Source organism: Pan paniscus, chromosome 9, assembly GCF_029289425.2.
Source record: "Pan paniscus chromosome 9, NHGRI_mPanPan1-v2.0_pri, whole genome shotgun sequence".
Classification (NCBI taxonomy): Eukaryota; Metazoa; Chordata; class Mammalia; order Primates; family Hominidae; genus Pan; species Pan paniscus.
The window spans coordinates 77527363-77553634 of NC_073258.2; the positions used below are offsets into that span (position 1 = coordinate 77527363).

Consider the following 26272-nt stretch of genomic DNA (forward strand, 5'->3'; position numbering starts at 1 on the left):
CCCCGCCTCTCCCCGAGGATCCAACTCTCAGCGCCCGCCTCTCTCCCACCTGCTCCCTGTCTGTGCACGCCATCGGCTCTGCCTCCTGCTGCTGTCAGCCGCAGCCCGCCTCTTGCTTTCAGTCAGTTCCTGTCTTGCTCTGCTCTGTCCTGGTGTCTCCCTCTGTCTCTCTCTGTCTCCTCCTGTCTCTGATGTTCTCTCTGCCTCCATCTCACTCTCCCTCTTTTCAAGTCACTAAAGCCTTGGCAGCCAGTTCTGGGCAGCACACCCCTCTTTCCTTCCCACCCCCATCTTGCCTACCTCTGGTAACAATTACTCTGGGCTGGGACGGAATCTTTCAGTGCCCCAGACAGGCCTACAGACAGCACATGGGGACCAGATGGTGACAGATTTCCCAAGAAACTAACCACTTCAGCCAAGGGAGCAGGAGCCCCCAGGAAGGGTGAAGCCAGCTCAAGAGCAAAGACCTACAGTCCTGCAGCTGCCCCGGGACCCCCTAGAGCTACAGCCAGGGCTACTCTTCCCACTGAGCTGAAAGGCACATGGGTGGGCCCAGACCCCCAAGCGCAGACACCGGGAGCAACCTAAGGCAGAGAAGGCCCCCCCAGAAACCACGTTGTCCTGCCCTGACCAGCCTGGAAACCTTCACACCCTGGCAGTGACCTTCTCAAGGTCACCAGTGACTGGGCAATTGACCAAAAGGCCTGAGTCTGAATCTGGGATGTGTTCCCAGGAGTGGGAGCCACATGATCTGGGATCTAGGCCCAGCTCCACCACATCCTGGCTGTGGGACTTTAGGCAAGTCACTGAACCTCTCAATGTCTTTGCCTGTACATCAGAAATAATAGTAGCACTTGTCTCAAGGATTGATAGGAGGATTCATGAGTTAATATGCATAAAGCACAAGCACAGAGCCTGGCCAGAGGGAGGGTTCAATCAATGATAAATAATCCATCCACACATAATAGTTACATTATTATTATTATTATTATTATTAATCTTCCTAAATACAGCTCAGCTCAAGCCACTCCCTACTCATAAACCTACTGTGGATCCCCACTGTCCTACTGAATAAAGTCCAAGTGTTACAGCAGGTAGCTAGTCGGACATGAGCAGGGCAGGAGAGGGCCCCTCCCAGGGAATGTCTGGTGATCATCAGATGATGGTCAGGTGGTTGTTAAACTGTCTAAAATAATAACTGGGCACACCCAGCGCCAGGGAAAGGCAGTCTCCCAAAAAATAGAAAACACTTGATCCTGGTAGTCAGCAGCTTCCTGATAAGATCTCAGGAGTTGGGCAAGTGGGCCTAAGCATGCACACTGAGAGGCAAAATGGTGGAGTTCAACTGATATTTGGCCTTCCTCTAGGAACACTCAACTGGTGAGGGAAGAATAGCTTGAGTGAGCACGCGCACAACTTCAGTAAACACACTATGCATGCGGCCCCTCTCAAGCGCTGGTGGGCCACTGTGCATGCAGACAGCCCACCCCAAGGAAAAATCGAGGGAGGGGAGAGGCAAAACCCCAGAAGCATGCCAAGGTATAAAACCCTGGGGTCAAAGGTCAAAGGTCAAGCCAGGCACTTGGACCTCTCGAGCCCTCTGCCAAGTGTACTTTACTTCCTTTTGTTCCTACTCTAAAACTTTTTAATAAACTTTCACTCCTGCTCTAAAACTTGCTTCTGCCTCTCCCTCTGCCTTATGCCCCCTCGGTTGAGAATTCTTTCTTCTGAGGAGGCAAGAGCTGAGAGTACTGCAGACTCATTCGGATCCGCTGCTGTTAACACAAGCACGCTCTAGTTGTCAGTTTCCTGTCCCCATCTTGCTCAGCTTCGTCCAGCCAGCGTCTCGCTCTTGGCATGGAGGCCTTTGTGCATTTGCCCCCCGGACCCTGCCCACTCCGGCGGCCAGCCCCTTCTCACTCTTCTGCTGCAAACTTCTCATTATCTATCTCTTTAGCGTGGCCATGCCCCAGGGCTCAGTCCTTCACTGCTTCTTTCCATCCGCCCCCTCCCTTGGCTGTCTCAGGCAGGCCCGTGGCCCTCAGCGTCGTGGGGATACAGAAGCCGCCCACATCGCAATATCCAGCCTGGCCTCTCCTTGGACTCCTCCCCATGGCCAGCCCGTTCTCTCCTTGCTTTTCACACTTTAAGCCAGAACTCGTGATCTGCTTCCCAAGCATTTTCCTCCCCCGTCTTTTCAAGTTCCCATTACGCAGGCTGAGGACCAGGCAGTCACTCTGGAATCTTCCCTGTCTCTCACCCGCCACGTCCAAAATATCAGCAAATCCTGTGGGCTCAGGCTTCAGAAATATACCCAGAAGCCACTCTAAGCCGCCACGAGTGCCTCTGGCTGGTCCTCGCCTGCCACCTTCCCTCTCCACTTAGCAGCCTGCACGACCCCTTTCAAAAGCAAAACGTGGTGTTTACATGTCTGCATTTGTTGAAACCAAAGAACTGTACACTAGGAAGGGTGTGTTTTACTGAATGTAAATTATATGTTAATTTTCAAAATGGAACCAAAAAAGTGAAACAGCTTGTGTCACCCCTCCTCAAAACCTGCGCAATGACTCCATCTAAATCTTTTTTTTTTTTTTTGAGACAGAGTCGCACTCTGTTGCCCAGGCTGGAGTGCAGGGGCACAATCTTGGCTCACTGCAACCTCAGCCTCCCAGGTTCAAGCGATTCTCCTGCCTCAGCCTTCTGAGCAGCTGGGACTACAGGCACGCATCACTATGCCTGGCTAATTTTTGTATTTTTAGTAGAGATGGGGTTTCGCCATGTTGGCCAGGCTGCTCTCAAACTCCTGATCTCAAGTGATCTGCCCGCCTCAGCCTCCCAAAGTGCTGGGATTACAGGTGTGAGCCAGGCCCCATCTCACTCTTTGTAATGGTCTATAAGGCTCTATATCAGTGTTTCTCAAACTGTGGACCATGACCATTTAGTAGCCCAGGAAATCAATTTGAAGATCATTACTCATACTATTTTTTAATGAAACAGAATAAAATAAAATATATAAGAGTGCACACATACAGTTTATCTCAGTTGTATGTTTATATGTGGATATCTGTCTTGGATTGCCATATAAAACTGATTTCTTATGGAAGATGTAATCAATAAAAATTAAAAGCTGCTGCTCAGCATGGTCTGCCCCCCAGGCCCATCATCCCCTTCCTTTCTCTCTCACCCTCACTCTGCCACAGCCCTACCAGCTCCACACTGTTCCTACACCCCTTGGGGCACACTCCTGCCTCAGGGCCTTTGTGCTGGCTGATTTCTCTGCCTGGAACATTCTTCCCCCCATATCCCTCTCTCATTTCCTTCAGGACTTGGCTCAAAGGAGAGAGAAACTTCCAGATGGGCCTGTTTAAAACAGCCCCCCCATTCCCAAGGTTCTCATAATTCCCTTGTATCACTGTATTTTCTTCACAGCACTATGACTACTTGGAGTATTGTACATTTGTTTATTTGCCCCTTTCTCTCCATGAGAATGTCAGCTCCATGTGGGCAGGGACTGTGTCATTTTGTGTCTGGAATTGGTGGGTTCTTGGTCTCACTGACTTCAAGAATGAAGCCGCGGACCCTCACAGTGTTACAGCTCTTAAGGTGGCGCGTCTGGAGTCTATCCCTTCTGATGTTCAGATGTGTTCAGAGTTCTTCCTTCCGGGGGGTTCGTGGTCTTGCTGGCTCAGGAGTGAAGCTGCAGACCTTCACAGTGAGTGTTACAGCTCTTAAGGCAGTGCGTCTGGAGTTGTTCGCTCCTCCCGGTGGGTTCATGGTCTTGCTGGGCTCAGGAGTGAAGCTGCAGATCTTCGCGGTGAGTGTTACAGCTCATAAAAGCAGAGTGGACCCAAAGAGTGAGCAGTAGCAAGATTTATTGCAAAGAGCGAAAGAACAAAGCTTCCACATTGTGGAAGGGGACCCGAGGGGGTTGCCAATGCTGGCTCGGGCAGCCTGCTTTTATTGTCTTATCTGGCCCCACCCACATCCTGCTGATTGGTAGAGCCCGAGTGGCCTGTTTTGTCAGCGCTGATTGGTGCGTTTACAATCCCTGAGCTAGATACAAAGGTTCTCCATGTCCCCATCAGATTAGTTAGATACAGAGTTTCGACACACAGGTTTTCCAAGGCCCCACCAGAGCAGCTAGATACAGAGTGTCGATTGGTGCATTCAGAAACCTTGAGCTAAACACAGGGTGCTGATTGGTGTGTTCACAAACCTTGAGCTAGATACAGAGTGCCGATTGGTGTATTTACAATCCTTGAGCTAGACATAAAGGTTCTCCAAGGCCCCACCAGAGCAGCTAGATACAGAGTGTCGACTGGTGCACTCACAAACCTTGAGCTAAACACAGGGTGCTGATTGGTGTATTTACAATCCCTGAGCTAGATAGAAAGACTCTCCACATCCTCACCAGAGCAGCTAGATACAGAGTGTCGATTGGTGCTCACAAACCCTGAGCTAAACACAGGGTACTGATTGGTGTATTTACAATCCCTGAGCTAGATATAAAGACTCTCCACGTCCCCACCAGACTCAGGAGCCCAGCTGGCTTCACCTAGTGGATCCCGAACCAGGGCTGCAGGTGGAGCTGCCTGCCAGTCCCGTGCTGTGCGCTCGCATTCCTCAGCCCTTGGGTGGTCGATGGACTGGGCGCCGTGGAGCAGGGAGTGATGCTTGTTGGGGAGGCTCGGGCTGCACAGAAGCCCATGGAGTGGGTGGGAGGCTCAGGCATGGCGGGCTGCAGGTCCCCAGCCGTGCCCCACAGGAAGGCAGCTAAGGCTGGGTGAGAAATCGAGTGCAGCGCCAGTGGGCTGGCACTGCTGGGGGACCCAGTACACCCTCCGCAGCCACTGGCCCGGGTGCTAAGTCCCTCATTGCCCCGGGGCCAGCAGGGCTGGCTGGCTGCTCCGAGTGCGGGGCCCGCCAAGCCTGCGCCCACCCGGAACTCCAGCTGGCCCGCAAGTGCCGCACGCAGCCCCGGTTCCCGCTCGCACCTCTCCGTCCACACCTCCCTGCAAGCTGAGGGAGTGGGCTCCAGCCTTGGCCAGCCCAGAAAGGGGCTCCCACAGTGCAGCGGCGGGCCAAAGGGCTCCTCAAGTGCCGCCAAAGTGGGAGCCCAGGCAGAGGAGGCGCCGAGAGCGAGCGAGGGCTGTGAGGACTGCCAGCATGCTGTCACCTCTCAATTTGTGCTCTTTGTTGTACCCCAGTGCCTAGAATACTGCTAGAATAAATACCATTCTTGGTTTAATGAAACATACAGTCTGGTTAAGATGGCCTCCTGCAGTTCTCTTTAAATGGTAAAACTCCTGGAAGATCTACTGAAAGGAGAGAGGGCCCACTGGGGAATCCATCGGGGTTCATTGGGCTGGTGAGCTTTGAACATCCTCTGGATTCATCAGGAATTGGCTTTTCCGTGTTCTGGAACGCCTCTGCTGAGATTTCCTATTGTCCTGCTGGGATCCTGGTGGTCTCTGCAGAACCCCCGGGCCTGGGCCCTGCTGAAGTAAACAACACGGAAATGCTGTGGTTGGGATGTTTTGTTCCAGTTGCCAAGACTTGTGGGCTGAGAACTCCTGCTGAGGCAAAACAGAGGAACCTGAACCAGATGGATGGCAGCTTCCCCACTTGCAGGAGAGGGAGGCCTCCTTGCACGGGAGGCTGCCCTGCTGGTTTGGAAGCCAGCCTTGCCACAGTGCCCCATCCCGTTGGCAGCAGTCAGGAACCCCACTCAGGAGCCTACACCTGCCTCAGAGGCAACTGACTTTTTGGGGAAGGATAGGGCAGGGAGAGGGGACCACACCATCAATAGCTCCAGGTTCAGGGCGAGTTCCCTTTACCAAAATGCTCTTATTCCCCCCAAATGGTGAATCAGAGGCTCAGACCCCTGGGAGAGGCCACTGAGATCATGAAATAGAATCCCATTTCATGGCCAGGAAAACTGAGGGCCAGATAGGAAAGTGACATCCTCAGAATCACACAGCAAGCTGAGGCTAGGGCCTCATCTGCCAACCATCAGCCCGGGGGCTTTTTGAACCAAGTAAAGTTACAGGATGGACAAGCTTGAACCAGGGACAGAAAGCACTGAAGCATGGCCACTTACGCATGGGCCCGCAGTACCAGAGGCCTTCACGGCCAAGGCGGCCTTTGACTCTTCATAGATGGGCTGGATTTCAACAGATGAAGAAGGCATTCCTGGGTGGGTGGGTTGAGGGGAGAATGGGTTACGTCATTTCGGATGTGGAGAGTTTGTTTGGGGCATGATGTGGAACAGTGTGGCTAGTGTTCAGGTTGAGCGTGCAGGGTGGGGGAGAAGTGGGAGATGAGGCTCAGGCCTTATTTTGACAGTCAGTGGTTACCCTGATGCACATTGGAATAATGTGGGACCAGTGACTTAATGCTTGGAGGGGATCAGGGAACACAGGAGTGTACCTGGAAGGTTTCCATCCAGACCATCCCCTGCCCTTCTCCCTCCGCTCGCCTTTCCCCCCTCCCCCGGGCAGCGCTGTCCCTGAACACAGGTGGCTGCCTCTCCTTGCCAAGTGCTGATGCTATTTTAGGATGCAGAACCTGCCAGCTGAGTAGGGCTCCACCTCCTGCAGGGATGCTGGTGGGTGGAGGAGGGGGTGGCTGGGAAGCAGGAGCAGGGCCTGGGAAAACAGGCCATCAAAGCTGCTGGGCAATTCCCTCCGGCCATGGAGAGGAGAGGGCTGCAGGGTCACAACAGATGGCTAAATATAGAGACACTCGGAGGTGGAAGTGGTTCCTGCCACCCGCAGGGGGCCGTCCAGTTCCTTCTCATGGGGCAGGGAACCAGTGTGTTTGTGAGACTGAGCCCCAAGTGCCTGGCCCAGCCTGAGGCTGGATCAGGCACTTGGAGGACCTCAGTCTGGATTTGGCGTCAGATATTTATCTACGGCTGGGGTCATGGCTTGTGTTACCCACTGTATTATTCCAATCATTATCTATTAGGCTCTGACTCTGGGCTAGGACTTGTGATTGGAGCTCTGGCTCAGAGATCCCTGCTCTTAGGAACAGATGCTTTCCTGGGAAGATAAACTTGTAAATGGCCAACCGTCTGTGGGTAAATGCGATAAGGACTCACCTAGAGCATCAACATCCACCCCACTAGAATGCAAGCTCCCTGCAGGAGGGATTTTTGTATGATTGCTTCACTGCTATATACCCAGCAACCCCTAGGTCAGTGCCTGGCACATAATAGGCCCTCAATAATATCTGTTAACTAGCAGAATGAATGGCTCCACCCAGAGAATCTGAGCAGGCTTTATGAAGGGGTGGCCTGGGGCTGGCTCTTGAAGAAAGTATAGAATCTTGAGCTAATCCATCGGGATGAGCCTATCAGACAAACATAGCTGCATTGCAAAGACACGAGAATGTGTGATGTATTCAGGAACATTAGACCTAGTTTTACATAAGCGCCAAGGTGGAAGGAAGACTGGAACAGATCCCAAGGGGCTGTGAATGTGGCCAAAAACCCTATTATGTACCCTAGAGGTGTCCAAAATGGGGTGCAAAGTGATCCATTCATATAGAAAGAACATTCTAGAACTTTTTTTTTGTGACAGGATCTTGTTCTGTTGTGCAGGCTGAAGTGCAGTGGCACCATCTTGGCTCACTGCAGCCTCAACCTCCCAGGTTCAAGCAATCCTCCTGCCTCAGCTCCTCAAGTAGCTGGAATTACAGGAATGTGCCACCATGCCCAGCTAGGTTTTTTTTTTTTTTTTTTTTTAATTTTTAGTAGAGGCAGGGTTTTGCCATGTTACCCAAGCTGGTCTTGAACTCCTGAGCTCAAGCAATCTGCCCATCTCAACCTCCCAAAATGCCATGATTACAGGTGTGAGTCACAGCCTGGCCGAAAATTGTAAAACTTCTGTTTATATTTTACCTTCTAAACAAAGGAAGAAAAATTCAAGCTCTACTAATATTTATTAAGTAGGCTGACACTGGTGCCCTCACCTTGTCCACACCATAGTAGGTCACATGTCCAGCATGGGTTTGGCTGACCATGACGTTGCCATCCCACTGCAACACCTTCAGTGAGCCTGCCACAGGATGTCATTGAGGCACTTCATTTTATAAAAACAGTCATTAAATCATAGCATCTTATCAAAGCGTCTTAACAGAATAAGTGGCTGCAAAAACCTTTTGTACCATACAGGAACTTGCTGGTTATCTCACAGCAAAATACTTAAAAGAGTTACACCTTGAAGATGAGCTTTGCCTTTTTTTCTTCCTTCTTTCCTTCCTTCCTCTCTCTCTTTCTTTCCTCTTTCCTTTTCTTTATTTTTTTATTTTATTTTTTTTCATTTTTGAGACGGTCTCACTTTATCACCTAGGCTAGAGTGCAGTGGTGCCATCCCAGCTCACTGCAACCTCTGCCTCTTGGGTTCAAGCAATTCTTCTGCCTCAGCGTCCTGAGTAGCTGGGATTCTGGCTAATTTTTATATTTTTAGTAGAGATAGGGTTTTGCCATTTTGGCCAGGCTGGTCTCGAACTCCTGACCTCAAGTGATCCACCTGCCTCAGCGTCTCAAAGTGCTGGGATTACAGGTGTGAGCCACAGCACCTGGCAGAAATTTGCCTTTTTCTTCTACAAAAAGACAAATGATCCAAATGTGCTGGCTCCTTCTGTGACAATTAGGGGATGCTATCCAGCAGATGCTAAAATGAATGAATACATAGCAGAGGTAAAGGTGACATTTTAAGATTGAATAAGAAAGTAACTGCTTTGGAAACAAAGTCACCCTATAGGGAGAACACTTTGCTGAATAAAATCTTGAGATGATTTTGTTGCTGAAGTTCAGTGTGTTTTGAACTCATTTGTCAAAAATATTAAAAAGTAACACCTTTGGGAGGCGGAGTTTGCAGTGAGCCGAGATTGTGCCACTGCGCTCCAGCCTGGGCAACAAAGTGAGACTCCATCTCAAAAAAAAAAAAAAAAAAAAAGTAACACCTTCAACAGGTTGGCATCAGTTAAGCCAAATTCCAACCAAAAGCCTGTGCACAGAATTGAAAATTGCACCTTGTGATTAGTAAGTGCAGTCCAGAATGCACATCCTCCACGTGGCACTTCGGCTCTTTGTGAGATATATTTTTTCAACTATAATAACCATTAAGCCAAGTGAAAAGATACATGGAATTTAGTACCAGATTCTCAAATGAGCGTACCACTTTATTAATGCAAGATTTTATTTAAAAATGAAGCATACTTAATGGCAATTTTTAGCAATTTAGTCAGAGCAAAAGGCTTTTTAATACCATTAAATAAAATGAAAATAAAACTTTTAAAATGATATTATTTATTTAATCTTTCTTTCATTCTTTTTCCAGTGTCTATTATTGGCGTATGTTTTCAAATTTATCCAAGCATTTCTGTGGCAGCATATGTATATAATTTATAAATAAGCATATGCATATATTGGATTGATGGTATGCATTTTTTTTTTTTACTGATAGGAGGATGAGATTCAGCCACAGCTGAGTGTGATGGGCAAGCTAGGGAGGAGCTCAGGAGGTGAGGGCCAGGATCCACTTGAGGCCACCTCCGAAACTGGAGGCCAGGAGTCTAGAGGTTTCACAGGGACCCTCTTGGAGACTCCTACTGGGGCCAGGGGTCTACGGTCTAGAGGAGAGGCTGGGCATTGATCTGGACACAGCCCAGGAGGCAGCCAGAGCTGGGCCCAAGGTCGAAGATGAGGAAGAGTGGAGGAGGGGGTTCCAGAGGCTTTTGGGAGAAGGCAGAAGTAAGTGCAGGCTGTGGTGATGGATGGGATGAGAGGGTGAGGAGAGCATGGGAGGCACCCTTGCTGCTGCCCGAGACCCTGTAGCATGTGTGAGGGTGATGGAAGTGTCCTCACTGAGATGGGGCATGATGTGGAGGGGAAGGAGCAGTTTTCCAGGGGCAGTTCAGTTTTAGGTATGGTCTGGATCCATGCAGGGTCCCTGCTGGAGAAATCAAGAGACCAGGGGCTCAGGGAGAGAGAGAAGCCAAGGATTCAACTTCCTCTCTATTCTCCCCACAGTGTTACATGTCCCCAAAGGCACAGACAGGGCCTTCTCCTGCCCTATTCTCCTCTTACAGCCCCACTGAGCCAGGGAGAGCTCACCATAAGTGCTCAATGCCAGCAGCCAGCTTGGGGTGGGCAAGGGCCCAGGTCCCAGGCCACAGAGCCTGAAGGTCGCCCTGGTAACAGGCCCTGTTATGATGCTTCAGGGAGCCAGGGGGCTGTTAGTCAGAGCCATGCAGGAAGGGGCGGTTATATCCCCTCCTGCCCTGGAGTCCTGGTGGGCCAAATCTGGACACGCCTGGGAGTGGTCCAAGGACTGGTCATTGTCTGGCCTGGCCCTGGCTGCCGGTCAAAGGGGACAGCTTGGTCCCACAGAGGCTCCCAGTGGGGATCTGTGTCCAAAAATCAGTCTACTGTCCATTAACAAACCATGATAGGGATGACAGGCAAATCAGACCTGATCCTCGGTAGGGGAAGAGGGGATCCTGTCTGTCACGTGAGATGGGATATCAGGGGTGGCACCAGCACAGCTCGGGCTCAGCCTTCCAGACACGCCTCAGCCCTTGACGCAGTCTCCTTGGGAGCTCCCTGCACTGATGCCAGTGAGATGGCCAGGGTTCCCATATTTCAGGACTCCTTGTGGGGATCGCTTCAGAGCCACAGGGGAAAGGCAGCCCCTTCTGACCCGGCTGGAATATTCCAGCATACCTTGAGATAGACAGTCCCTTTTTTTCCTGGGCCTCAGTGTCCCTGCGGTATGTCAGCAGACTGCTCAGGGCACCTGCCCCTGCAAGCCCCCACTGTGTCCACACCGAGCCGCGCCCATGCCACATGGCCTCACTGTCACATCTTTGCATGTGCTGCCCTGTCTGCAGGGGATGTCCTCTCCCTTGGGCTTGCCCGTATCATCCTGTCCATCCTTCCCACGGCCTTGCTCTAACGTCACTTCCGGGCTGGTGAGTTTGATCCTTCTGTTGCGGGACCTGTGACTAAGGCAGCGGGAGGCCCGGGGCCCAGCCCTCCATGAGCAGGCCTCCTTCACCCCTCCCTAAGAGTGGGGGAACCCACTGGATCACTGTCTCCAGGCAGGGGTTCCTTCCCTGCTGTGCCCATCCCCCCAATACACACACACACACACACACACACAGATGTCCTCTGGGCATCCCCAGGGGAAGATGCAGAGTCTCAGGACTGGCATGCCCCCTACTCGCTGCACAGACTCAGCGGAGCCACGTCCCCTCCTGGAGTCTCCATTTCCCATTGGTAGAAGGAGGGCAGTGAGTGACCAACAGGGGGACACACCACAGCAGAGCTAGTGCCCGTGCTCTGATTACGTTTAAGGAATTGTTATTTTTATTGTAAATGTGGGCGTCTCTTGTTGGCTCTTTTAGGCTGTTTGATTAATAATTGTGGGTCACACCCCACTCCCCTTGACTCTCCTGTGGGTTGGAGGGGCTGAAGCAGGGTGGGGATGGGAGGCCAGTCCCCCCAGGAACCTGCCCCTCAGCATGAATGTCAGGAAGCTCAGCAGCAACAGCAGGGCAGACCTGAATCACTCAGCCCTTTCCAGCCCCAGGGAGCTCTGATAATAGACCCGGGAGACCTTCCAAGAAGCAGCCTAGGGCACAGGCACAGGCAAACAGGCCCCATTTGGAATCCTGCCACTGCAGGCCCCTGCCTTCTTCCTGGTCCTCCCTCCAAGAATCTTATTGTTCACAATCACAACTGTCTCTGCCCGCCCTGTGGTTCCCTCTGCCACATGCTTGTTCAAGTTGTTCCTGGACTGCCTTCTCCAGCCTTCTGGGCCCAGCCACTGCCTCCAGGAAGTGCTCCTGGGTTCCTCCACCTGGAAAGGACCTTTTCCTCAGCACCATGTGGGTGTCACTTTAAAGGTCCCAAATAAGGGCTCCAACTCAGGGTGCACTGCGGACCAGGGGCTGGGCCCTTCACCAGCACCATCACATTTCCATCTATTTACAGACGAGGCAACTGAGGCTCAGATAGGCTACATAACTTGCCCTTGATAATTTGCAAAGCCAGGATTCAAGACAAGGTGACACAGAAGCCCGTGCAGTTTCTGCAAACCCCAAGTACACTCCCACGTCCATACCCTACCTGAGTGAAGACAATGAGGTTAATGTCCTGAAGGAAAGCTGAGCTTTAAAAAAAATCAAAACAAACCCGAAGTTGCCAGTGACTCTCCTAAGTTCTTTTCTCCAAACTGCTAATGTTAGGCACCTCTTTTCCCAGGAGAAGTATATTTCCTAAAACAAGGCGCTGTCAGTGAACTCAAAGACCCCGGAGGAAGACGGAAGTCAACTATCTCCTCTTTCATGACCCTGGGTCTGCTTCCTCATGGGGGACCCTTTTGGCAGCTCCTGTTGGGCCCAGCTGACAACATTCCCAGTGCTAGGGATAGTAATAATCACTGTCCCATTCACGTGATAACTCCAAGATGGACAGAGAGCCAAGGTCTTTGCCTCAGTTCATCCTTACAACAATCCTGTGATGAGGGTACTGTTGTCCTATGTCACTGGGCTGGGGGGTAGGGGGAAACTGAGGCTCAGAGAGGCTGGTCAGTGACCCGATAGACCTGCCTAAGGTTTATGTTCTTAACCTTCCAACCGGGGACCTCCCCTCCCTTCCTTTCCCAGGGCAGTCCCTCCCGCTATGGCCAGGGGTCCTCTGCCTGGGGGAAGCATTAAGGCTCATGCCAGGGACCTGCATAGTGGGTGGGCCTCCCTCAGGGTTTTCCCTTTTCCAGGGGCCACAGAACTTGGCTGAGCTCAGCACCTCGTGGGCTGGCCCTGCCCCTGTGCTCACATGAACTGTGGCACCCTACTAGCGTATTGGCAGCTAGGAAGGACAGAGCCTGGACTTGGAGTCAAGAGCCTGAGGTTTGAATCTGTGCTCTGCCACTCGTTTGCCATGACCTTGGATGAGTTGCTCACCTCTGTAAGCCTCTGAGGGACTGTCTACCAGGTGAAATGAGGGCACTGGGGGGACAGGAGCGGGAGCACAGTGGGCCTTGCTGGATGTGAGCTGGGTCTGAGAGAGGTGGAGGGGTGGGTGAGAGGAAGGTTGGCCCAGGAGACGGGGCCATTCCAGGTCTAGATCTGGAAGCCGAGGATGAGGGGCATGAAAGCAAGGACGTGCTGTGCTCATCCACGCAGGGAACTTTAGAGAGCACCCCCCTTCCTGTGGGTAGAAAAAGAAAGAGCTTTCCCCTTTGGAATTCGCCCCTCTGTCTCCCCCCACACCACAAGACACAGACCTCCAGCATTTGGGCTGAATTAAGAGCGTCAGACATCAGCTGCTTCTGAATCACGGGCTGCTCCAAGCCAGGAGAGCATGTAGGGCATATCCTGAAGGGAGGCTTTCACACTGTGTCCAACAGGCTCTGGAGGACTTTGGGGGTGCCCCAGAAGAGGGGCCTCTGGGCCCCACCCTACCTTCTCTCACACATGTCCCTTTATTATCTTTACAAACTGGGTTCCTTTTATTTCAAGTAAAGAGTGGGGTCTGCATCCAAATAGAGAAACAGAGAAAAACCACCCCTGGATCCAAGGCTCTCATTTTACAGAGTTCAGGAGAAGTCACACAGCCAGACAGTGGGAGGGTGGGATTAGAATCCTGTCTGCCCGGCTCACACATGCATGCATGCCTTTATTCACTAACTAATTCAAAAATAGGTATCAAATGCCCTCCCTGTGCCACGCATGATGCTGACCAGGAGGATTTTGTGGAAGTCAAAATAGACAGCATCCCTATTCTCACAGTTCACAGTCTAAGAAGATGACACTGATTAATAATAGCTCACACATTGGCACTTATTACCATATGCCATGTCCTTTACATGTATGGACTCTTGTGATTACCCTATGAGATTAGTAAGTCCTCAGTTTGCAGAGGAGGAAATTGAGGTACTGATAGGTGAAACAATATGCCTAGGGCCAGGCTGCTAGAAAGCAGCAGAGCTGGGATTTGAACCTTGACTATCTGGCTCCAGAATATGTGTTCATTTCTACTCCATTATATAGATTAGTGTGATTTAGAACCTATGGTGTTATCTATGTGTTTTACATATATACAGGGGAACCTGGGTAAGCTGAGGTCAGGGTAGGGAGAAGTGCCAGCAAAGGCTTCCCTGAGGAAGTGATGTTGTTTTAAAATGGAAGGACAACATTTACAGGCAATTGATTTTCAACAATGGTGTCAAGACCATTCAGTAGTGTTTGCAATAAAACATGCTGGGACAATTGGATATCCACATGAAAAAAAATGAATCTGATCCTCTACCTCACACCATATACAAACATTAACTGAAAATATATTGAAGGCCTAAATGTAAGAACTAAAAATAGAAAACTCCTAGAAACTTAGAAGAAACTAAGACTCTATAAAACTCTTAAAACTAAAAGACACTAAAACTCTATAAAACTCTAAAAACTTAGAAGAAAACATGGTTGTAAATCTTTGTGACTTTGGATTAGGCACTGGTTTCTAGGATATAATACCAAAAGCACAAACAACAACAGAGAAAAAAATGCATCATATATCATCAAAATTAAAAACTTTCATGCTTCAAAGAATACCACCAAGAAAGTAAAAACAAAACTCACAGAATGAGAAAAAACTTTGCAAATCATGTGTCCAGTAAGAGACTTGTATCTAGAATATATAAAGAACATTTACAACTCAATAATAAAAAGACAAATAACCCAATTAAAAATGGGCAAAGGCTCTGGGTAGAGCCTCTAAAGAATAAGTACAAATGGCCAATAAGCACATGAAAAGCTGCTCACCATCACTAGCCATCAGAGAAATGCTGTAATGAAATACCACTTCATGCCCACTATGATGGCTGTCATTAAAAAGATGGACAATAAAAAGTGTTGATGAGGGTATGAAGAAACTGGAACCCCAGCAGGGGCATGGGCATGTAAAACAGTGCAACTTCTGTGGAAAACCATCTGGCAATTCCTCAAAAGGTTAAACATATTTACCCTATGACAAAGCAATTCCACTCCTAGGAATATACCCAAGAGAAATAAAACATATGCCACACAAAAACTTGGAAGTGAGCATGCATAGCAGCATTATTCATCAGAGCTAAAAAGTGGAAACAACCCAAATGACCATCAGCTGATGAGCAGACCAATAAAATGTGGTATCATTCATGCAATGGAATATAATTTGGCAACAAAAAGTGATAAGTACATGCTATACGTGACACATGCTACAACATGGGTGAACCTTGAAAACATGATGCTAAGTGAAAGAAGTCAATCAAAAAGACCACATTTTGTATGATCCCATTTATATAAAATGTCCAGAATAGGCAAATCTATAGAGGCAGAAATTAGATTAATGATTGTCTAATTGGGCACTTGGGGGAGTGACTGCTAATGAGTATGGGATTTTAGGGGTGGAGAGGTGATAGAAATGTTCTAAAATTGATTGTGGTGATGGTTACTCAGCTCTTCGAGTATACTAAATCACTGAACTATACACCTTTAATAAATTAATTGTATGATATAGGAATTATATATCAACAAGGCTGTTATTTTTAAAATATGGAAGGATGGAGAGGCACTAACTATGAACATGGAAGGGGCTGGGGTTTGGGGAGTGCCTTCTAAACTAAGGGAACTGCATGTACAAAGGCCCTGTGGCTGGGAATTTGGGGTGGTTAAGAAAGCAAAAGACACCAGGTGACAGGAGCTCACAGGGAAAAAAAAAAAAAAAGAGAGAGAGAGAGGAGAGAAGAGGCTGGAGAGCCAGCCAGACTAGGCCATCCAGGGCCTTGAGGACCAAGGCAGGGCCTCAGGTGCACACCAAGGCCGGTGAGCAGGGTGAGGTTCTTACCATGGTGCAGGTGGTGGCACGCGGCTCCTCATGCCCAGCCTGTCCCGCCCTTCCCCTCTTTCTGACCTCACCCATCTGTCTGGGGAAGCACTGGCGTAGGATGTGAGTTCTGGAGGAACTGCAGGGATCTCTTATCAGAAGTCTTCATGGAGGACGGGCATTGTGGCAGAGCTGAGGTTGAAGTGCCACCTCTGCCACTCGCTGAGTGACTTTGGTAAGCTCTGTCCTGTCTCCTAGAGCCCTGGTTTCTGCATCTGCACAGTGACCACTGGTTTCTGCATCTGCACAGTGACCTGTTCCACCTTCCAACAGGGCCGTGCTAAGGAAGGTCCATGCCATGGTGTGCAGTGCTTTGTAAAGAAAGTCTAAAAGGTCATCATCTGTCTGCGCCAGCTGGCTTCTTTCTGAATTCCAGGGTCTGCTGATGGGCTGGGCTCTTGCACCCCCACTCTGGGGCCGATGGGGTTTACTGCGGAGCTGGCTGTAATCCTGAGCTTGGAAAAATGTCTCCCAGGCCTGTGAGCCACTCCTCCCTAACTCCAGGACGCTGGGCAGGGGGCAGGAGGAGGGAATGGGAGAGCCGGGAGCAGACAGGCCGTGTCCTTATCCTAGGATGTGACTAATTAGATGGTGAGGCAGGGTGAGTGTGGACTCCTTGGACAACAGCAAAGTCTGGGGACTTCGCAGCTGGAATCTGTTCACTTGTGCTTTGAACAAACATGGAGGCCTTCTTTGCAACCTTAGGAATCATTCCAGCCTAATCCATGCTCCAGATTGGAAGAGGCGCTGAGGCCCAGAGGTGGGGAGGCCTTGTGTAAGGCCACACGGTCAGTAAGGGGCAGAGGAAAACAAAGAAGCCAGAAGTCAGAAAGGGGAGAGGTTGGCGATCCTTTGGTCCAACCTCCACACGCACACACAGAACAGAAGCCCACAGAGCTCAGATCTCCACAATGATAGGGACAGGCCAGCCTGCAGGCACAGGCTTTCTACTGTCCTCAACCCCTGAGGCCTCTTCTTCAGACCCCTGAGAAGAGGATGCCTTGGGCGTCTTCCCAAAGTCCCATTCCTGGTCCTAGTCATCCCTCCTGACCCTCCCCTGCAACGGCCCCTCCCACTGTCCCTCCATCCTTGCCTGACCTAAAGTCTGGATCCCCACAGTGAGGGCTGAGCCGTGGCCTTCACTGGCCCTGAGCCCAGGATCCAACCACCATATGACAATGCTTCGTGTGCCCCCAACAGAACCCATTGCCTGGTTCTACTCCTGACCCTCTCGTATCTGTCAGTGAAGGACCCCATCCCCCACTCTGTGCCCAAGCCAGCTAGACACCTGGGGGTCACTTGCCTCTCCCGCCTTCCCCTGACACCCACCTGCTTCCCAAGGCCTCCCTTCATCTTTGAGATAACCCCTCCCTGCCCACTGCCCTTGCCCGAGTTCAGGCCTCCTTTCTCTCCTGCATCCCCAGCAGCCTCTCTATTCCAACCTCTTCACAGGAGTCAGAGACACCTTTGGAAAATATGGCTCTGCTTGTACCCCTCCTCTCCTCAATACCCTTCCATGGCTCCCCAGCACCCTCAGGGCAAAGCCCAAGCTCCTCAACCTGGAGTTCAAGGCCTTTCTTAATGTTCTGCTGGCTCCTGTTGACCCTGTGAGCGACCATGCTGCAGGTGTTCCCATTGTGTGCTGTTTCCAACAGGCCAGACTTGGTCCTCATCTGCAAGCCTTTGTCTCCCAGCTCCCTCTGCCCCAGGCTCTTTTCTCCTCCTCTTTCTGGGCTGCGTGGTAACCACCCACTCACTCTTCAAGGATCTGTTCCCCACAGATTTCCCCACAGGTGGCACTGACTTCCCTACACCGAGCCCTGTGCAGACTTAACTGAGCCCCTGTAACACTGGATGTACCTCCCCTCCCCATTCTGGGAGTGCCTCAGGCCCCGGCCAGGTTTTACTGGGCTCAGGTAAAAAGCACAGAAGGAAGGAAGGGAGTGGAAAGGAAGGCACTTATTGTAGGTCCCTGCTCAAGCACCTCCTCTCCTAGAAAACCCCTAGACAGATGGCATCTCCTGTCACTGCCACCCAGACACTTATGGCAGAGTCGCCGGCTAACTCACACCAGAGTTACTCGTGTTGACATCGCCTCTGGAATGGCGGAACTGCAGTCCCATTTAGGCCACACTGATTCACAGACGGTGAAGTGAGGCCCAGAGACAAGCAGGCAGGGCTGGGTGTTACTCAGCAGGCTGGAGCCGAGCCAGGAGGATTTCAATTCTTATCCGTCTGACTCCAAACCCCATGCTCTTTCCCATGAACCCGCTGTCTGCCTCTGTCCCCAGGCAGCGGAAGGCCCTGCTCTCGATACCTGATGTGGGCACTTCTGGACCCTGAGAGCCCATCGTGGGGGCAGCAGAGCCCAGAGCCTCACCTGGGCCCATAGGAGCCGCAAGCTCCTAGGCCCAGGCACAACACATCCAGTGGCTCCACGGGTGTGGTGGGTAAGGGGCATTCAGAGGCCATGCAAAGTCCTTGTGAGGTTCTGGGGTGGGGGCAGCAGGGACTGAGCCTTTGCAGGGCATTCACTCTGCACCCAATCCTTCCCAGGCCTTGTCTCTGTAAAGCTCACTCCAGCTCAGCCAGGCAGAGGTCACTCTATGATTCGACCCCCGACTCCCATTTCCTCCCTGACCCCAGCCCTTATCACACTGTCCACAGAGCCAGGCCTCTTGGGCTTGATTCTCAGCCCTGCCACTCACTTGCTTTGGGAACAAAGTGCCTTAAGCTCCCTGTGCCTCAATTTCCTCCTCCATGACAATGTTGGGAGACAATAGGGTTGTTTTGGGAATTAAATGAGTCAATACTGTGTAAATCACTCAGAACAATGGCGGGTGGTAAGTGCTCTAAGGCAAGCCTCATCATCATCATCATCATTGTCGTTGTCATTTTACCTGTTTGTCTTGCCCACTGGACAGTGGACTCCAGAGGGCTGTGTTTTCTGGACTCTGCTTCTCCCCAGTGCCCAGCCCTGAGCCTAGCTAGCAGGGGGACTTACTGCATGTTTGTGTGAGGACAAACTTTCGGCGAGTGAAGTGAACAGACTTGCTCTAGGTCACCCAGATCCACCACCGCGGACCATGTTTCCCTCGTTCTCTGGGCAGGGTGGGCACTGTGCTGCACACATACATGGGGCATATTGGCCAAGATGGCATTCACAGAAAGGGCTCCTTGCGGCCCCTCGAAATCTGAGTGTGACTTAAAGGAAAAATATGCCCCAGGTGTTAGAGAAGGGGGCGCCGGGGCTGGCCTTCCCATCTCATGCATTTGCAGAGCTGCGGAAAGCGGGTGGGGAGGAAGGTGGGGTCTGGCTAGGGGAAGGCCCACCCCACTGCGTCTGCTTTGTGTCTTCCTAGGGCGGGTGCGTTGCATCCAGGGCTGTGTGGAGGGAGAGTTTACATTCCCAAGTACCTTAGACAAGGGTGACTGATAAGAATGTCTCTGGTCTGGGAGCTTCTGCAGTGACTTTATCTCTCTAGATAGGGCCAGGCTGGCCTGGGCTAAGGAGAGAAGGGGAGGGGACCTTGTGGTATCTGGGAAGCCTCAGAGCTCAGGCTTAGCTGCGGCTGTGCCCACCTGGCTCTGAGGTCCCTGGCCCAGCTCCTGCTGCCGTGCCCTCCATGCCCCCACCTTATTCACCCTTGACCAGCTCCTGCCTGGGCCTGCCCAGCCACACTCTGCAGCCTCCCATGTCTTGGTCAGTCTGTGAGCCACCTGAGGACAGGTCCTCCTCAGGAACCTGCACAGAGCTAGGCACCTTCTTTTTAGCATCCAGCCTAAACTTATTTCCTCCCAGGCTCCCTGAAAACCTGCTCCTCCTCTCTCCCTCCCAGTCAGAGACTGGGGTGACGTCTTTGACCCCTTCCTTTTTCCCAAGCCTCATGTCCCTGCGTCCACTTAATGAGCACTCATTATGTTCCAGGCACTTTATTAAATCTCTCCAAGACTCCTCAGGGGCACTATTATAATTCCCATTTGACACAGAGGGATTTGTCATATAGGGTTGGTGACTTGCCCTAGGGCACCCATCTGAAAGCAACAGAGCTGGGCTTTGAGCTTAGTTTGGAAGGCACAGTTGTGGGTGGGAGGACTGACTCCAGGTTCTGTCTGTGGGGTGGGGATGAAGCATGGGTTGGGGAGCTTGCCTGTACCTGGGGAGAGCTGCAGAGGAAGAGGGGGGCTATTCCTGTTACCTGGTGCTGTGTACCAAGCCACCCTGAAAATTGGTGGCTTGAGACAATGACATTTAGTTTGTTCTCAAGTCTGCATTTGGGCAGGGCTCAGAGAGGATGGTTCATCTCTGCTCCTCTGGACATTACCTGGGATGCATTGAAGTCTGGAAACTGAAATCATTTGAAGAGTTGGTTTATTTATATGTCTGGCAGCTGAAGCTTGGGCTGTTGGCCAGAACAACTATAGTGGCCTCTGCATGTAGCTTGGGCTTCCTCACAATATGGTGTCTGAGTCCCAAGGGCAAGCATGCTGAGAGAAAGAGACAGAAAGATAGACAGACAGATGGGTGGCGGCTGTACCACCTTTTAGGTTTAGCCTAGGAAGTTTTCATGTCAATTCTATCACATTCTTTTCACGGAGGCCATCTCAAAGGCATGCCCAGTTTCAAGGGGAAGAGCAATGGACTCCATCTCCTGATGGGGAATGACAAGTTTCCAGGGTATAGAATTAAGAACACTCCTGAGATCATTTTTGGGAAATTTCAGTCTACCATAGGGACCTCCTCTTCTGGCCTCTCCTGGGTGGTTCCACTTCCCTGACCTGGCAGGACACTTCTGGGAGCTCGACCAATGCTGCTCCTCTCACCCCAGCTTTGGAAGCATAGATGTCAATGGGGGGAGGAGCAGAGCCAGTGAGTGGCTGTGTACTGAGCACTGGCTGCATCCCAGGCCTCCCCCGGGTGCTTGTGTGCCTTCTTTCATTGGATCCCCACCATACTCCCACATCATGTGCAGTGTGGCTCCTATTTTTTCAGTGAGGAAACTGAGGCTGAGAGAGGTGAGGTGACTTACCAAGACCACCAGGGCTCATCAGGGAGGCTGGGATTTGAAGCCAGGTTTGCGTAGCTCTGAAGGCCTTTTTCTTGCCACTGCACAGCTGTCCACTGGCTCAAGATAGGGAAGACCCCACGGGGAGAGGGATTAAGGATAGTGACCTTAGGATCAGAACAAATTGGGTCCTCACTGAAGCTCCTTAACTTTGAGCAGGTCACTTCATTGCTCTGAGCCTCAGTCTCCTCATGAGTCCAGTGGCGCTATGGCCTCCACATCACAGATGTAAGAAAACATAATGAAATAAAATAATATTTGCTATAAGCTTGGCACAGCCTCTGGCTCATCATGCATGGGACCCAGGCCACCCAGCCCCTTCCTAGACAGGACCTGCTCGCCTGTGGGGAGTGAGCAGGTCGGTGGCTGCCTGAGGACTGGGCCTGCTGCCACTCACCAAGGGGGAGCCCCTGGGTTCCTGTTGGCTATTTTTAGGACTGTGTGGGCAACCACAGAACCACATGTGGGGTTTACCACCGCTTGGCCAAGCCCGGAAGAACAAGAGAATGCTCCTGACGACAGAGGACAGGCATCTGAGGTGGGATGGGCCTCACTTCCTTCCCAGCATCTCCAGGTTGACAAAGGCAGAGAGCCTCTCCAAGCCTCAGTTTCCTCATCTATAAAATGGGGATAATAGTAAAAACAATAGCCCACATTTTTGCAGTCCTCACCATGTGCCAGATGCCAGTCAAGCCCTTCATGGGTGTCATCTCACGTGATCTGTGATTCCCGTGAGGGAGGCTGGAAGAGGCGGAAGTTACTCAGCTAGAAGAGGGGGCAGGAATGGAACCAGGCCTGGCTCTTTTAACCACTCTGCTCCCAGCCTCTCCAAACAGACTAGAAGAAAGGTCACAAGGATTAGCTAAGAGTACGGATGTGGATGTGTTTTTTAAACTGTAAGAGAATGTCAACCAAACAGGCCCAGGTACAGGGACAACCTAGGCTAGGAGCTTAGGACTATGCTCCGTGGAGACGCCTCCAAAAAAATCAAGCTTTGAAAGCTACTACTGAGAGGTGGACTAAAGACCAGAGGTGGCAGCAAGATTTCCCTGGTCCACAGCAGTTCTCAGAGGAGCCCCAGACTCAGGCCCACCCACTTCCTCATTCACGTGGGTCCCTGACAAGCTTACCTTTTGGGTCCAGGAAACCATGTTCCTGGAAGAGCCACCAGCCATGGTTAGGACTCAGAAGTTCTGTAATTTCCCAAGAGGAAAAGACAGAAAAGGGCAACAGGGCATGTGTGTGCCCACACAGACATTTGCCTGCGACCATGTGCACTCACACCACGTGAATCGCACATGCGCACAGGCAAATATACCTATCCACACACTCATAGACCTCCAGCCGCACCTGTTCACACAGGCACACACACACATACTCATCGCACCCATATTCCTGTATTAAGATGCACCTATGGAGTATTTACAGACGTTACACAAACATCCACACACATCCCATATGCTTAAATGGATCAGCATAAATACACAAACATGCATCTATGCACAAAGTATAAACACACGCAAATACACATATTTACGTGTCCAGTCATCATACACTTCTGTGGATAAACAAGTACATGTACTCAATTCACTTATTGTGTAAAGTTGTATACACATTGCGACTCACACAAACACATGCATGCATATACACACACGGGTATACATATGTGCTTAATAATGGTTGGCACAGATCCATAAGCATCCGCATGTATATATCACCACCACGCATCATAGCCATCCGCATCAGCGCATGCAAACTCGTGTGCACACACCTGCATGCACACACTCTTACCTGCATGCCTGCAGCTTGCCCATGCTGCACACGGTGCGTACACCTTGCCTTTTCTGGCTCCTTTGTTGCTGAGCGATCCTGCAAAGGTGCAGAAACACAAACACCTAGTTCCACTTCACCTGAAAACCCCCAAACCCTGGGTGCGTGGGAGGGTGAACCAGATGCCCTCCCTGTGGGGGGCACAGTGGAAATTATGACCCGAGTTGACTTTTACAATAAGAGCAAAGGTGAGGGGTTTTTCCACCCGGTTACCTCACTGTGTTGGGGCTGACCAGGGCCACCCCTGCTAATCCACCTCCTGTGGGCCCCTCCAATTACCCAGGGTGCTCAGGTTCAACACAGGCTCAACATCTCCTTAGTTTACTCAGCAGTTAACGAGCCAGAGCCTGGACCCGCCTGTGTGTCAGGCCCTGGGCTGAGGGTTGGGCTGGGGAGATGCGGTGGATCTGGCCCGGCCCATGCAGCTGGAAGGTGGGAGGAGGCCTGGTTGGTGGGGTCTGTGGGAGGCTCTAGGTCAAATTCCTAAAAATGTATCTGCTTGATGACCAGCTTGCCAACTGATCAGGTTTTCAAATGACCAATTTGCCAAATATACCAAACTTACCAATTTACTATTCATTTTTTCCAAAGTATATAGCAATTGTATTGGATAGATTGACACTGGTTTTCATTTCATCTTCATAGTTCATTTTAAGGAATGTTTAGATGGTCAAAAGCTAAGTGTCAGGGAGTGGTTTCATTTAGTAAAGGCACTTAACATTTGGAATTGGAGAGGGACTTTCTGGGAACATCTACCAGGAATGGGGCATTCTGGGAGCTCTGTAGCAAGACAGGCCTTCAGGGACCACCTGACTCCCCAGAGCCATGTGGCCTGTGTCTGGGTTGTCCTCTGACTGGCTCTGTGTCCTGGGTCAGGCCCCTTCTCCTGTCTGGGTTGCAGTCTCCTAGCTATAAAGAGCTCAGCTTTTGGGCCTTGCTGATGTTTGATGAGACCCTGGAGCTACCTGTGACCTCAGTCTCCGAGTGTGGCCAGGGTCCAGGCCATGGGAGCCAGAGAAGGTGCTGACTCTGCTGAGGGCAGCCCAGCCCTGCTTGGAAGTCAAGGCTGTTGTGTTGGTGCCTCTATCTGAACTGTGACATTTCTGGGTCCTGTCCCCAGCCCCAGGCAGAGGGGCCTTGCATGCTCTGTGCGGGGAGCATGGGGCTGCAGAGGGTGGGGCCCAACTAACTTTCCTTTCCTGGTAACACGCTTGCTAAGCTCATTTCCTTTTTCTGAAGGGAAATGCCATTGACATCACACCACTGGATTTTCAGTGACGCAAGATGAGAACTCGTGAGCCCTTCGCAGGCAAGAAGGGTGCACGCGTGGGCTGGGCACAGATCTGACCCGGGGCAGATTCGGAGAACCTCTGATCTGAGTCTCCTAGCCCTTGCTTTAGAGATGGGGACTCCTAGGTCAGAGAGGGGTAGAGACATGCCCTGGGTTCCACAGCCAGACAGCAGGGCTGGGGCCAGATCCCAGGCCCCTGCCTCCCAGCCCAGGGCTCTAGATGAAGGGGCCTGACTTGCCCTCTCAACCTATCTTAATAGTGGCACCAACATCCACCAAGTTGCCTAGGCCACAAACGGGTCTCACTGCACTCCTCCCTCCCAGCACCCTCCTCCTGGCAGCAGCACTCATAGCTGTCTCCTGCAGTCCATCACAGGCCACTCCCTGGCTCAGGCCACCTTGTCTGTCTCCAGGACCCCAGTCCAGGAAATACCTGGCCACCGCTCAGACCTCCCTACCTACATCCAGGCTTCTCCCTCCAGTCCATCTTCTGTTCAGCTGCCTGGGTGACTTGGCTAAAACACAGAGCCCACAGTGTCAGTCCCCAAGGCAACCCTTCCAGGGCTCCTTGGCTGGGCATCCCAGACTCTCCGTGGTGCTTGCGCCTCCTTCCAGCAGCTGCCCCTGACACGCCCCTTTGCTCCCTCGGTGCAGAAGCTGCCTGCCCTCTTCAGAGTGTGCATCCTCTCTGCATTTGCTGTTCCTGCGCCGTTTCCTCTTTGGGAACTCCTCCCTCTGCAGGCACGTTCCTGTTTTTGCTCACTCCTGAGGAAAGCTCACACGGCCCGATCTCCCTTCCCCCACCCCAGCCTTGGAGGGAACGTCTAGGTCTTCCTCCCCACCTCCTTGACAGCAGCAAAGACATTTTATTGTGGAAAATTTCAAACACACAACAAAAATAGTACAAAAACCACTGTGTATTCCTCACCCAGCTTCGACTCTCCCCGACTCAGGGCCACTCTTGTTTCATTTCTATCCCCCAACTCCTCCCCACTGGATTACTCAGAGCAAATTTAAACATCAGATAATTTTATCCACAAATACTACAAGGAGTTGGGCGCAGTGGCTCATGCTTATAAATCCCAGCAACTTGGAAGGCTGAGGTGGGCAGATGATTTGAGGCCAGGAGTTCACCACCAGCCTGAGCAACATAGCAAGGCCCTGTCTCAAAATAAATATTGCAGTCTGTGTTTCTAAAAGATAAAGGCATGGCCAGAAACTATTATCCTGCCTACATTTTTAATAATAATTTTTTATTATCATTAAGTATCTAGTGGTGTTTAAATTTCCCCAATAAACCAGGCGTGGTGGCTCACACTTGTAAGCGTGATTACTCCAGATTACTCCAAATCATGCTTCTAAGTATAATTACTCCCAGAACTTTGGCAGGCTGAGGCAGGAGGATCACTTGAGCCCTGGAGTTCAAGGCCAGCTTGGGCAACAGAGTAAGACCTCGTCTCCAAATAAAAAAATTCCCCATTGTCTAACAAAGATCTTTTATAGATCTTTTAAAGTTGATTTTTTCAAAATCAGGATCTACACAAGTTCCATACATTGCATTTGATCGTTTTCTCTTAAATCTCTTTCAATCTATTCTACTTCCTCTCTCTTTTTTGGGGGGGGAGGGGGTGGTTTTTTTTTTATTTTGAATCAGGGTCTAACTCACTCTGTCACCCACGTTGGTATGCAGTGGCATGATCTTGGCTCACTGTAGCCTCAACCTCCTGGGCTCAAGTGATCCTCCCACCTCAGCCTCCTGAGTAGCTGGGACCACAGGCATGCACTACCATGCCTGGCTAATTTTTTGTAGTTTTTGTAGAGACAGGGTTTCGCCATGTTGCCCAGGCCGGTCTCAAACTCCTAAGCTCAAGTTATCCTCCCACTTCAGCCTCCCAAAGTGCTGGGATTATAGGTGTGAGCAACTGAGTCTGGTCTCTCCTTATTTTTTATTTTTATTTTGTCTTGAGACACTGTCTCACTCTGTTCCCCATGCTGGAGTGCAGTGGTGTGATCTCGGCTCACTGCAACCTCCGCCTTCCAGGCTCAAGTGATTCAGCCACCTCAGTCTCCCAAGTGTTAATAGCTGTGACTACAGGCATGTGCCACCACACTGGCTAATTTTTGTATTTTTTTTTTTTCATGGAAGATGGGGTT

At 51.0% G+C, this 26272-nt stretch overlaps 1 long non-coding RNA gene across 5 annotated transcripts; it reads right to left on the bottom strand.

The window, feature by feature from the left end:
* Positions 1-1663: 1663 nt before the first annotated feature.
* LOC134731199 (uncharacterized) lies at positions 1664-24834 on the bottom strand. 5 transcript variants are annotated; one of them, XR_010113368.1, is made up of 7 exons: positions 24577-24834; positions 22789-22866; positions 22128-22190; positions 20962-21614; positions 20257-20419; positions 6101-6192; positions 1664-5498 (listed from the first exon to the last, which is right to left on the bottom strand). It is a non-coding gene; the product is annotated as an uncharacterized LOC134731199 (long non-coding RNA). The 5 variants fall into 5 exon arrangements; XR_010113369.1 differs by lacking the exon at positions 22128-22190 and having other exon boundaries at positions 1664-5573; XR_010113370.1 differs by having other exon boundaries at positions 1664-5576; positions 20962-22190.
* Between the last annotated feature and the right edge of the window lie 1438 nt (positions 24835-26272).